Source organism: Corvus hawaiiensis, chromosome 9 (assembly GCF_020740725.1).
Source record: "Corvus hawaiiensis isolate bCorHaw1 chromosome 9, bCorHaw1.pri.cur, whole genome shotgun sequence".
Lineage (NCBI taxonomy): Eukaryota > Metazoa > Chordata > Aves > Passeriformes > Corvidae > Corvus > Corvus hawaiiensis.
The window spans coordinates 9,876,583-9,890,372 of record NC_063221.1 but is presented as its reverse complement, the minus strand read 5'-3'; positions in this window follow the sequence as shown (position 1 = coordinate 9,890,372).

The window sequence follows — 13,790 nt, the reverse complement described above, 5'->3', positions numbered from 1 at the left end:
AACTGAATTTCAGCTTTAAGCATCTCCTCCTTCTCTTCCCTCAGGTTTTCAGCTCTCCACAGCACTAAAAGGGTTAATCTCACCTAGGCTTTGCAGCTGGAATTTCGCTTATCACTGTCGGTCACATGACCTCTGCCGGACAGCGGTGCAGCTTCAGCTGAATCTTGGCCACACTGGAGAGGGGGAGCCGAGCTGCTCCAGCTGCCCACAGCAGGGCTGGGGGGGGGGGGGGTTCTGTGGGTGGAACAGGGCCCATCGGCTCCAGGATGGCCATGGCCCAGCCCCCACACGAGCCCCACAGCCACCTGTCCCAGCACCAGAAATGAGAGAGAGCTGTGAGGGGTTTGTCTATTCTTAAGTGTGGATCACTGAGGCGGTTACAATCTTTAAGTGGCTCAAAGAATTGTTCATATTCAAACTGGCCAGCTGATAGGTTCTGACAGGTCACAAAGGAAGCTGTAAGCTCCCCTTTGCAAGAACATCACTTCCGGGACTGTGCTTGCTAACCCACGACACCAGTAAATTGGACGTATTTTTTGTGCATTAGAGAAAGATCTGAGTATTCTGTAGTTAGAATAACATTTCAGTGGGATAAGCCACTCTGGTAGCGATGTTGAAATAACATCTCAGCCCCTCAGTTATGTAAAGTTAATTTGATAGGAGGGAAAGCTGCGTATCATCTTGGGCATTATGCACCTGATAAAAAGGGGAAGGTACAGCAGGGCTTGGACCGTAGACCTGAAAGCTATAAATTCTAGTCCCTCTGATTTCAATAACATTGGACAAGAAAACTAAAAGAAAGCTTTTTTACCTACTCCACATGACATTGAAAGATCTGTTTAGCACTGAACTCTGGTAAGACTTCCTGTGAAATTTTGAGCTTTTCACTTAAAAATTTGAGGATTATGACTGAACATAAATACCAGAAATTCCTGAGTAGGTTACCTAAAATGCTATGTAGGTCCTCCACTGTGTATTACCTCATTTAACACAAAAGGTCTGTTTAAAATCTGGTCCATAATATAGCACCTCATAAGACCCCAAAAAGATATGGAGGAAAAGTCTAAATGTATGTTTAAGATATTTACAGATTAATATTTTTTTCTCATACTACTACTATTATATTATATATACTATTACATACTAGTTCTCATTCTAAATTTCTTAAGAAGAAAATTTAAATTATTGTAAAAATAATTATTTGTTTTAAATAATGGCTATAGAGTAACATTAAATTTTCTTAAATTTACATTCCCCTTTCAACAGCTAAAATACTGCCTGGGATAAAGCTTACAGGTCTTTTGGTTAATGAGTTTAATAAACTGTGTCCTTAAAGGCCATGAGCATTATGGTGGTAACAAAAGTTATGCACTGGCTGTGCTTGTCTGCCCACAGATACCTGGTCAGGGCATTTCTTGTCACTGACCATGGCAGGGGAGTTGGAAGGAGGTGATATTTAAAGGTCTCTTCCAAACCAAACCCTTCTGTGATTCTGTGAAAGTGACTGGAAAATGAAAAGACCACCAAACCATACAAGTTTTGCTTGCAGTAATCAGAACTATGCAGAAATTGACAAGCAATGCAAAAGTCCATCAAAAGGACACCATAAATGATGCCAAACATCCAGGATCTCTAACTAAGAATAACATTGATGACAAAAGATGATGTAAGCAAAACTACATTTTAAGTATTTTCCATTTCAGAAAGTTGCTGACTGGGCAAAAGAAGTTCATCTAGGAAATAAAGTCATTAAGGACACAGGGACTGATTTCAGAAATGAAAATACAACACTGATTTAGTCCACAAGAGATGGTTAATATCTAGATGATCTGCTATTTGCCTAATACAAATAGAAGCTAAACAAGACAGCTGCATAAAACTTCAGCTATCCCATTAAGAATCAATAAAAACTTACACAGATGCTTTTTAATAAGAAAGAATGGAAGAGAGCACTGTAATATTGCTGTGGAATTTCTCCAGCTGTTTCTTTAATTTATACATTTGACAACTTAGTAAAAGGGAGTAATCTATGATGCAAGATTAGTGTGTTACTGGAAGTTATACAAAAACTCAAAGTAATTTCTTCTTCTCCCCTCAAATAATTATTTTGCATCCTGTATGCATTATTTAGTCTCTTAAGCCTTCAAGCCACTGCTTATTGCATCAAGCTCATAAATCATCTCTTCCACATCACCCAGCTCCCCTTAGAAAAGCATAAAAAATAGCCCTTTTTATACTGTATCTCTCTGTGACCATAATTATTTTACCATATAAATATATTTCATCTGCAGACTAACAGGAGTTGAATTTTGTATAGTAGTAGACTAGATCATCAGCAGATAAATATTTGTGTCTGAACCTGATAGAGCTATTTCATGATGAAAATTTATTCATGAGACAAGCCAAACAAAACCAGACTATCCCAAAACATGTGGTACCACTTTGGGAAAGTCATGGCTTTTATTTCCTAGTCTCCTATAAATAAATAGATTAAAAAAGGGTCAGGACCAGCCTCAGGTTCAGCCTGTCACAGACAATTACGACATACCCTGCATAATCTCAAGAAAATTCTTCCCATCCTTCTTTATTTCACCTGTTGTTATCATTGATAAAAGATGACAACATTTGTTATGGTTAACTCTCCAGTCTGAAGCAATTACATTTTCTTTTATCTGCAAATGTATTCTAGAAAATAGTAACAATTTTCATTCACGTCGGGCTTTCTGTAGGAGGGCCGATCCTTCTCATGACACAAAATGTAGCAGTTTGTGACTGAAAGTGCCAATGGAAAAATAATTACACAGTGTCGAGGAGAAAAAGTTCAGTAAACAATCTACCTCCCAATAGCCCTCAGCTCTGTGTTTAAAAAGGACACTGAAGATTACACAGCAAATTGTACTTCAACACAGAAACACAGAACGGTTTGGGCTGATGGGCATCATCTAATCCTTATTATTTATAGAAGTGTCCAAATCCACCGGTCAGAAGGGGTGGCACAAGTAGCATGTTATTGATGAAATGACTTTGTTCACCTCGAAAGCCAAAAGGCTTTACTCTCACTCAACTGCTCTTCGAAGAATACAAAAACTGTTACTGTGTGTATCATTAATTATCATCTACGGGGAGTTTTTCATTTAAAACTGCATGCAGCTGGACACGTGGTGTAAAATCTATATGAGTACTAACATGTTTTAGAACTTATGCATTAACTGTTCACTGTGACACCTATAAGCACAAATGAAATGTGTGAGGAAAACCAGACATGGGGACAGAAGCCAAAGAAAAGCCTGACTCCAGGCAGTGCCACTAATGTTGGAGAGAAAAGGCAACTGGTGTAACAGATCTCTGCTCATAGAAATGTCAGACACCAGAATGAACTGCAATTCACAGTGAAAAAGAACCTTGGGAAAGACAAAAGCCTGCTAAAGGAATGTGGAAATCAGCATACATTGTTTTAAGGCAGTGCACAAGTGTAAAGAAAAAGATTATTAAATCTACAGGATACTTAGAAAGTTACTTGCTGTTTTATGGCAGGAAAAAGAAACAAGACGGTATTATTCAAAATTCTTACTGGACTCCTCCGCTCCAAAACATTGTTGGTACAAATGTAAAATGAGAAGGGAAAAATAGTTAACACACAAGGCTCACTTTTGCTTCTCAATAAACAGGGAATTACCATCTTCATCAACTATTTAAGAGACTATCACAGCACTGGAGCAGTGCTACAATACTAAAGACTAAAGGAAAATGAACTTAATGCCTTTACCACTGCATTTATATTCATGATCTTTTCTTTTTAAATTTCAAAATAAGGATTTTGACATGGATATCAAATATTGTTATCCTCTGTGGCACATGACAGAGCTTTTCATTTAGGCTGAGTTGTTTGAGTTTGGTGTGTTTTTTAAAACTTTCCTTGTCTAATTTTATCTGAGTCAAATAAATATAGATGAACTTTAATACAAAGGCAGAGGACGTATCTTATCTGGTGTGACAAGCTGAACCACCTCCAGGGTGTCCATCTACTGAGGAAGTCATATTCTATCTTTTCCAATCCCATTTCGAGAAGTGACAACACTCCCCAGAAGACATTCATGCACTTGAGCAGACTGTTGGTCTTGCCATGGCAAAATCTGGTCAAATGACTCTTTCTCCTGGCTCACATGAGCCAGGACTATGGAAGCAGAACCTGAAACTCCACTTTCACAGGGTAGGAGTCTGCCTGCTGTCCTAAGAGATTACTTGACCTTTTACTATCTTTATATGTATCTTAATATCTCCATATAGAAGAAAACACACTCATACAAGAGCGTGATCATCCAACACAATGAACCCAGCTATTACGGTTTTACAATGAATATTTATGTGATTTCTCTCATCCTTCAAGATCAGTCATCAGATGTTAATGTCAGATTGCTTTTTTCTGAGCAGCAGCAGTATGCAAAAAACCCAAGTTTCCTGTGTTCATGACTTGTGGAAAAAGAGATGCCAAAATCACGGCCATTTTGAAGCCTTTTTGGCACTAAATAGATTTCAAAAATGCCTGACAAATAAAACCCAAACAAACAAACAAACAACTAGAAATAAAACCAACAGTGAACAAAACCAGTCAACAAATGCTTAGGACCACTTGTGTGTTTCATTTTGTGATGTGTGTTTGTGGACACAGAGCCATACGATGCCCGGATCCATTCCCATGGACAGGAATATGTCTGTAGGCAGTAGTGGGACAAGCTCTCCTCCTCTGACAGCAGAGCCTGCAGGAAGGCACTGCCCACTAGACTGCAACGCCAGCGAGCGTGCTCCCCTGGTGATCAGAACAGGGCATGTTTGGTGAATTGCCTTCTGTCTTCCCATGACACCTATAGAATCTCTTGGTTTTGATAAAGTTCAGAAAAGGTGGGCATCCTACGGGGCATTGTTGCGGTGCAAGTGGCTGTGGCCACTATGACCCCAGAGGGAACAAGAGCATCCAAGTGCTGGTGGCCAGGAACCAACATCTAGGATGTGGTGATGGCGAGTCCCAATGATCCTTTGTTTCCTTAATTTGTTTAATACAAGTTGATTGGTTACTGTTCTCCCCTCCTAGTTTTATCTGTAAGTGCCTAAATATGTATCCTCTTAGTTGAATATGTATCAGTTCTGGAAAGTTCTATGTTACTCGATGCCCCCATTGGCTGTTCCCTGTGACCCCTCCTATGTGCTACACCCATTGGCTACTTCCCAGTTAACCCCTCCCCTGTTGCCTTACTGGATTGGTTGTTACCCTTATCCCTGCCTTTCTTTTCCTGAGTATAAAACCCCTGGACCCTCTTGTAAAACCAGCTTTCCGTCCTTGGATCCTTCACCTGCAATAAACCCTGTTTGTGGAACCCATACAGAGAGTGCCTCCTGCTCCTTTGCCTCCACTCACGCCTCTACCACCTTAGCCTGGGGCTTGCTCCTCAGAGGGAGGGGCTTGCCCTAAACCGCTGTGACTCGCCTGCCAAGGGCTGTCAGCAGCGAGACGCTGTGCCGCCCTCCGAGCTATCGCTAGGCTCGGCGTCTCAGGGCATCTTCCTGCACAAATCTCTGCTGCTGCCTGGTTTGCTGCGTGCAGCATAACTGCACGTATATTAAATGCGGTATTCCATTTTTTACAGTGCTCCTCTTAATAGAGCCTGAGACAATAGAGAACATTTCCTACCTGTTTTAGCGTCATTCTCAATGTATTCTGTCATTCTCAGCTCCACATTTCTTCAATCATGAGTAGAACTGTCAGATGCTGCTGGAGAACTTAGCACAGATGCATTGTCTCGTGAGCCTGTAAAAGCTTCCTTCCATTCAGAAAGGGGCTTCCTGTAGATGGTACAGAACAAACTTATTTAACACTGTATTGGCACTAAAACATGTTATTACAAAAATACAAACTGGAATTCAAACATGACTTCAATTTGAAGATCAAGTTTTTTGTCAGAAGGAAAAACCAGAATTATTTATATACCCTGTAGTATAATTTTTTAATCATCTTCCTTGATTAAATACTGTTTTATCTAGGCTCTAACTTTTGGAAACAAAAGCAACGTATCCTCCTTTGCTAGAGTGGAGACTTTCTTGTTAAATAGCGTAACCATATTAACAGAATGCCTGCTGATACGTGATTCAGACCATCCATTTCAAAATCACCAGCCTTGCTTTCATTTATTATCCTGACAGCTTTGCTGCTAACAAAAGACAAGCATGCATCCTTAAAGCCAGACTGCTGCCCTGCACTAACACAGCCAAGTAACAGCTCTGACTGGAAGACTGCCTACACAAGCAGTCACTGCAGTGTCACACAGCACACAGAGCAATTAAAACAGTGACTTTTTCTCTTTTTGCAAAGGGAGGGGACAATGATGCAAGTAGAATGAGCTTTATTCTAAAACTGACCTCGCAGTGGTATTTCTCCTAACAGACCACTATTTGCATTATTGATTTTTCTAAAAGTTACCTACTGGTGGTCACCTTGACTAAATGTCAGACTCTTTAAAATGTCATTTACAAAGGGGCCTGGCTTTCAATTATGAGTGCAGATGAACAAAAGGTTCATGGAATCATCTGAAGTAAATCATGACCCTGCCTTAACTCTGACTGGTGTGATTATATCAATCCAGTGGGTTTTAGTATCAGGACAATACACGGGAATTCACATTTGCCTTACGTATCTAAAGATTCCTCCTTGGGGAAGCAGAGGTGTAGAGTTCAGAGAGAACTGGAACTCAGCAGAGAATCAGCAAGGCTCAGGTATCTGTCCCAGTTCTAGCACAAGGCACCACCAAACAGTCCCTCACCATCCAGGAGGAGTCAGTTCCTGTCCTTCTCACCTGACCCAGCTGCACTCTCATCACCCCTTCAGCCAAATAAATTTCTGCTTCCCCCTGAAACTTGTGCCTGAGAGCCCTTCTGCTCTGTGGAACAACACAGCACTGCTGGAGGATGGTCAGATTAGCATTTCTGTGATGTCTCCAAAACCTGAGAAACCCGAAAAAAATAATATTTGTGTTGCTTCATTACTTGATCAGCATTAGTAAGTCCAGTCTCTCTCAGAAGTTTGCATAACTGCTAGAAAATTCAGCTGTCTGCAACCTAATTTTCTGGGAGAGTGAAAATGCTATAAATAGCTACTCTTTTCAGTAAAATAAAGAACAAATCACTACTTATGATAAAGCACTGCACATCATAAATTTTCTTGCCTACTCTTGGCTTAGCACATCACAGACAACTTGCAAGACTTAAGTTAGGAAGATCTGGGGCCAGAGTATGATCACTTCAGATGTGTAAAGGGGTCTGAAATTATCCTGCAAGATAGGTTGGAGTCCTCCAGTCAGACGCTGTGGGAGCAGACAGCATCCAACGCAGGGGTGATTCACCAGGAGAATGCCAGCTCTGAGAAAGCCATGAGCTGGGACAGCACAGCCACCTCCACCCTGCACAACTTGGAACACTCTTAGGACTGCTCGAAATAATGATGGAACACCAATATTTTGGGTGAAAGAACCTAGAGCTTAGAGCCTAAAATAGGCTTACAGTCTAAAATACTCACTTTCGCTGTGCTTTTTGGTAACTGGACTATGAGCAGATCACTCCTATCAGATACATTTTAATTCCTGTATGTTGTGTCCAAACATTTGACTCTTATGAACTCTTTCCAAAGCTAGCAATTTACAAAAATTAGTATGAGACCCAAAATTTACATGCTCCACTTTTGCTACAATGCTGCACAATCACCTTCTGATCTAAGTCTATGCTGGAGTGCCTTTTCTGGTGCAGGAAGAAGTGTATTCAATACTGATTTGCTCTTGCCTGATTGACCTTGGTATCTTCTGGAATTTCTAGTGTTACATTAAAAACAGCTTGGCTATTTTATCTGGAGTGCTTTTTTAATGCTGTAGCTGGTCCTAATTACATTTTTGCAGTATTTTTAGTTACCATGGAGCCTACAGTTCATGTACAGCTTGTTTACTATTTAATTTACTACCATTTAAGTTTAGAATAGTTCAGTGACCAAAAACTGCAGTTTCCAAAATTTGAGACTTGAATTCAGGACTTTTGACTCACATTCACTATTAGTAAACAATAATGCCCCCCTTCAACTGAAAAGTTTGCTGTCCTTCTTGATGTAAGCACTAAGTTTTTGAACAAGACAAAACAATGTAACAGAAATGTGTAAAGCAAGGTTCTGCCACATTAATAGTACGATTTTTGTGACATTACTGCATTTTTAAAATTCTAACTAAAGTGCAGTACTACACATACATAGTAGATTTCTTTGCATTAACTATTCCTTACATTAATTACAGCATCCAGTAAAAACCTGAGATTTCATGTCACATAATCACATATTTCTTAGTGATAAAAATAGAACTCTGTGCATAAAGATTGGTGCTAATTTGCAATTGAGAACCTTGAATGTCTAAAAGCTGTGCCCTTTCAAATAGTCTGTCCCAAGAGGAAGAGGAGAAGAATCATAAGGCACAATTATGGCCTATAAATGGCACACAGTATAAAAGAAATAGGGAAGGTTCTCTTGTAACACACCAGCAAAAATTGTTACCAGACAAATACGTTTCCTCAGCTTTCTCCGAGAAACTCTCTACAGTGACAGCAAGTCACCAAAAATGAGCATTCTGACACATCCTGATCCTAATTTGTTGGCAGGGCATCTACTTTTTCTAAGTGACACTTGCATCAACACCTCTCCCTGGTGTCTGCTCACCTACCCTGCTCTAAAACTGAAGACTAATCACAATTTCAAATTCCAATCACAAATTAATGCTTAGGATCACTTTAAAGTCCATGATAAGTGATGTGGTACCCAGGACAACAATCACAGGATGCAATAAACACACACCCCTAGCTTATTCTCACCTCAAACCCCTCTCTTCCCCAGGCATTTGAAGGAGGAATAGTCTGTTTCAAAAATGTATTTCCTCCAGAATCCATATATCCAAGTGTTTGTGCAAACACTGCTGCTTGTTAGATTCAAATAAAACTGTCTACAGCTGAAAACAATGGAGCAGAGGTCAACTGCAGAAGGTCTGATCTTGCATTTCATCCCCCAGAATCTACCGCTAAATTAATTTCTCCCCCTAACAGTGCAAGACAGACTGTAAAATTAAATTTCACAGTTGCCTTAAATTAACCTTTTGACTGAAATCTCCAACACCTCTTAGGGCATGCATCACAAGGTTCAAATGACAGTCTTAAAACACTTTGCTTTCTCATCTTTCCCAGTCTGTTAGTGCAGGAAAAGGAGCTATTTGAGCCCGATTTCCCTATTCCTTACAACTGGTAAAACAGGTCAGTGAAAGTCCAAACTGTTCCTCTGTGTTACCAGGGCTGACACGGTGGGGAGGTGCTGGCACGTGGCTTCGTTACCCTCAGGGGACAGCAGCACCTGGTGACAGCAGCACCCTCCCAAGGGCCACCTGCACTCTTCTCCCATTGCAGGATTTTGGCCTACTGGCATTAAAAGAAGAGTTTATTCAAGGTGCAATACAAACACCTAAAACTTTTTTAAAGCCTCATTAAGTTTCCCCAAGTGAAATTCCCCATAACAAGAAGAATAAATTAATCAAATGTCTTCCAGAACCCATAATAAGTCAGTCATTCAAACTATGATGAAAAGTACACCTTCTAAAGAACATTAAAATTGTTCTATTTAATGGTAATATGTCTGTTAACTCCTAGTACCAGAAATCCTGATCACAAATAGACCCTATTGTGCATGTAATTTTTTATTTTATGGAACAGATAAAAAAGAAATTTAAAAATGTATTATCATCGGGAATTTAAATTTAAGAGGACACATGTCCCCCATCACCATATCCATGTACCAAAGCTGAAAACAGTAAACAAGGCTCCAAAGAACTCAGTTATTAGTAACCCACCAGCTTTCTAAGTTTTTTACAAATACAAGTTTGAATTCATATATTCCACTTTTGGATACAGACACGTGTGCAGTTTTTATAGGTTCATTTCACCTGGTAAAGCTGCAAGGAGGAAAAGCAAAGGATGCTTTCTCGTTACATAGTTTTACACTTCACCTCCAATTTTCTAGGAAAATCCCAGTGAAAACAGAGTGAAAGCATAGCCAGTGCTTTGTACTGGAACTTATTTTCATCCATTGGCATAATATTACTTTATTTGAACTATAATTTATCAACTGACTGGAGGCAAAAACCCTACTACATGCTTCTCTGTGTCCAGATAAATAGACTCTGAAGGCCACAGGATTCAGAACGGAGGGTTCAGCTTTGAAAACCAAGGCATCCAAGGAACTACCAGCAGAAGATGAGAAACCATGGACTATATGGCAGCTATATATGGCAAGAACAGTAAACACAAAAAACCTACAAAAGAGGTACAACATGGAGAAGCAAGTTAGAGAGTGAATAGGCTTGAATAAAGGATAATCATGCAATGAAGGATAAAATGCATCGGGGAAAAATATTCCTGAAGTAATATTAAAAAACCAAACAAAACAATGGAGGACATCTAGTATGAATGAGGCAACAGAAAGAAAAGCAGGAGGATACACTTTTGTAGAGTATTCCTTTAATCTCTAATATAAGGTTTTTACAGGAGAAAAAAACCTCTTGCATGAAGCACATACACCAGCACTGCCCTGCCTTGAACTGTTACTGAAGCCTGCAACACTATCCAATTTAAAGAGCAAACACCTAAAGGATTGCAAAGCCCCTGCTCCAAAACAGGGAAAAAAGCTGTGAAGTCTTACCACAGAACTTGGAAGAACAATCTTGTTCTCAGATGATTAATCCCATGTACTTTGTCTTCCATTTATCTGAACATAGTGCTCCAGTAATTACAATGTACCTGTGGCAGCCAAGAAATATCTTTCTCCACTCCCAGCAAAATTTTAGCTAATGTGCAGTACTAACAAAAAGTCAAATATTCCTGTGTCTTCCAGCAGCTGTTACAGCTACAATTTATGGACTTAAACTCAGCAGAGCAACACATCCTTGAGTGTTTCTCTTGAGCAAATGCAGCTCTGCTGAAACACTCTCCAGTATCTCCATGAGTGAAAGCACAAACTCATTTGGTGTCAGAAGGAATCCAAACTTCACAGCTTTTTTCAGCTGACACAGATTTCTAAGAAACGTGGCATCCACTCAGCTCCTACCCAGGGGAAGCACCTCCGTTTCAGGGTTTTTTTTTTTTAATATTCTAACTTTATTTGATGTAAATAAAACCTTATTTCCCTTTACTTTGAGGGAAAGCTAACCATCCATAGTTACAAATTTACCATTACAGGGCTTTTTGTCTGGGGCTTTTTTTGTGGTTTGAGAGTTTCTGCAGCTGTGTCACATTGAAAACTCAGTTGTTTGTTCTGCCACAATGAAAGACAATTTAAAATAGATGACTCTCAAATTTGGATTCATTTAAATTCTATACAGAATGTAGTTTGACAAGATTGCAGTTCTTTTTTGGCACACTTTTCAAAGCTATTCTAGTAACAGAGTTTACTCAATAAGAAGCAATAACTTTACACAATTATTAGGGAAAACAAATATCAGATAAAACTCGCTTTTGAAAGTTGTCTCCATATAATCAGGAAATAATTTTCAAATTCTTTCAATGTGTACAAATAATTTTGAATTGCTACATCATGTAGTTAGAAGAACCACTTTCAAACAGGAAGAAAAAGCCCTACTAGGAGACATTCTTGAAAGAAAAATGATATTTTAGTTCTTAAAAGTTTAAAAAATATGTATTTCAGAAAAGGCTGATGTAAAGATCCAAGTACAGAAAGGTCAGCTCTCCATAAATACCTTATTTTACCAGTTCTAAAGCTTTGTTAGTCCAGCACAATCCTAAGAATAAAGCTTATTAGTTGATTAGAGACATGTTCTGAAAATAGCTCAGGTCCAAACAGCTTTTATCCACCATCAAAATCAATACTAAATCTAAGTAAGCTCAAGGCAAGATTTTCTTACTTAATTTGTGCAGATATATTGTAAATTATTAGAAGCCACAACTTTAGATATATGAAGATATGCCTGAAACAGTTCATTTTTCTCAGGCCCCTGCCCTTAAAGCACTCCTCTCACAAAAAATAAAATGCAAACCAAAACCCAAACAACATTATAATTTGGAAAAAAAAAAAAATCCCCCCCACTTTTTGTTTTCAATAGACAGGAACCATGGTTCAGCTTGCTCTTGCTGCAGGGCTCTTTGATGAAGACCTTCTGACAGTGTGTCAGAATTCAGGACCTATGGTGCCACTCTCTGGAGAGCCTGTGTTTAACATCACACCTACCATGGCTAGGAGGATATAATTCTCCATGCAATTGTGTTGCCACAGTGTGATTGGGGTCTGTGTTTCAGAAAGGATTTTGACTTCTAGGGGAACACAGAGTGGACACAACTGACCTGCTTGCTATCTGGAGACTGCCAAGGGGGTACGTGGCTAGGAAACCCTAGTGAGAAACATTTCTAGGAAGCTGACCTGCTCTGTCTCATCAGTTTGAGGCATATACTGGAGAGAGCCATTATAAAGCTTCTTTTCTTCCCTAGTTCCTTACGAATACTTTTATGCTTAATTACAGATTCAGAAGTACACAATTCATGTTCCAGCACCAGTCTGTCAACTGGAAAATAACCACATAAGCTACAGGGCGTCAACGTATGGCTGAAAAAGTCATAGAAAAATGATTGCAAATGAGTTCATGAACTGTAAACATCCCAGGGGCTCCAAGACACCCTGAACCTGAAACTTTCTAAACAGATTAAAAAACTTAAAACCGTCTGCTCTCTTTTCCCCATCCACACCCTTCACAAAGACTTGAAAACCAAATCATGTACTTGCCATTAGTGATAAAAAAATACCACAGAATATTTGATCAGATCTCAACTCAAAACTCACTGCAGTCACTGGAAATTTTCCTGCTGCCTTCTGTAGGTACAAAATTAAGAGACAATGCCAAATGCTGAGTTTCAGCTTGACAGGAACTTACAACCAGCAATACATACAGAAAAACCACACTCTGAAAGGCTAAACCCATCCAGGAAATTACTTCTTGGGTAATTATCTTTACTTTTATGCAGAAGGGGGCTGTCAGCATCTGATCACTGTAGTCAGTTCAAGCTCATTTACAGGTGCTAATCAGAGCAGATTCAATCTCACCTTTTATAGCTTATTAGATCTTTGAAGGCTTCTTTATAAAAAGTGCTTCCTTGCAAAGAACTCCGTACACTCAATTCCAGTTCATTCAGTAGAAACTGAATGGGTTTAGCAACCTTCAGGAGTCAGTAATTTCTTAAAGCCAGAACAGACCCTTGTGACCACTTAGTCAGACCTTCTGCATGCAATTTCACTGCAGTCCTGAGAGAAGCACCTAGAATGCAGGCAATTACTAACAGAATGAGAAGCAGCTGCCCAAGGCAGGCAGCTGGGTGGGTGTTTGGTTGTATTTTTTTCCAAAGTTTTCTGCCTAGAAAATATTGTCAGTAATGCTGCAGGAGGGGAGGGTGTGCACATGTGTGTGTGTGTGTGTGTCTGTAAGGGTTTTTTGTTTGGGGTGTTTTTTAACACTAAGTGCTCGTGATGGAAGTACAAATAAAATGCATTAACACTTAGCTGGTTTATGGACAACGACTGCTTTACTGAATGCTTATGATGAAAATCTGAAACTTTCCATTCCATGGGGGTCACTAATGAAGTTAGGGCTAGGGGGTTTTTTAGCTATGATGTAAATCCAATTAGGAGCAGCCACACGGAATAACGGGAGAGAAAAATCAGCAAACTG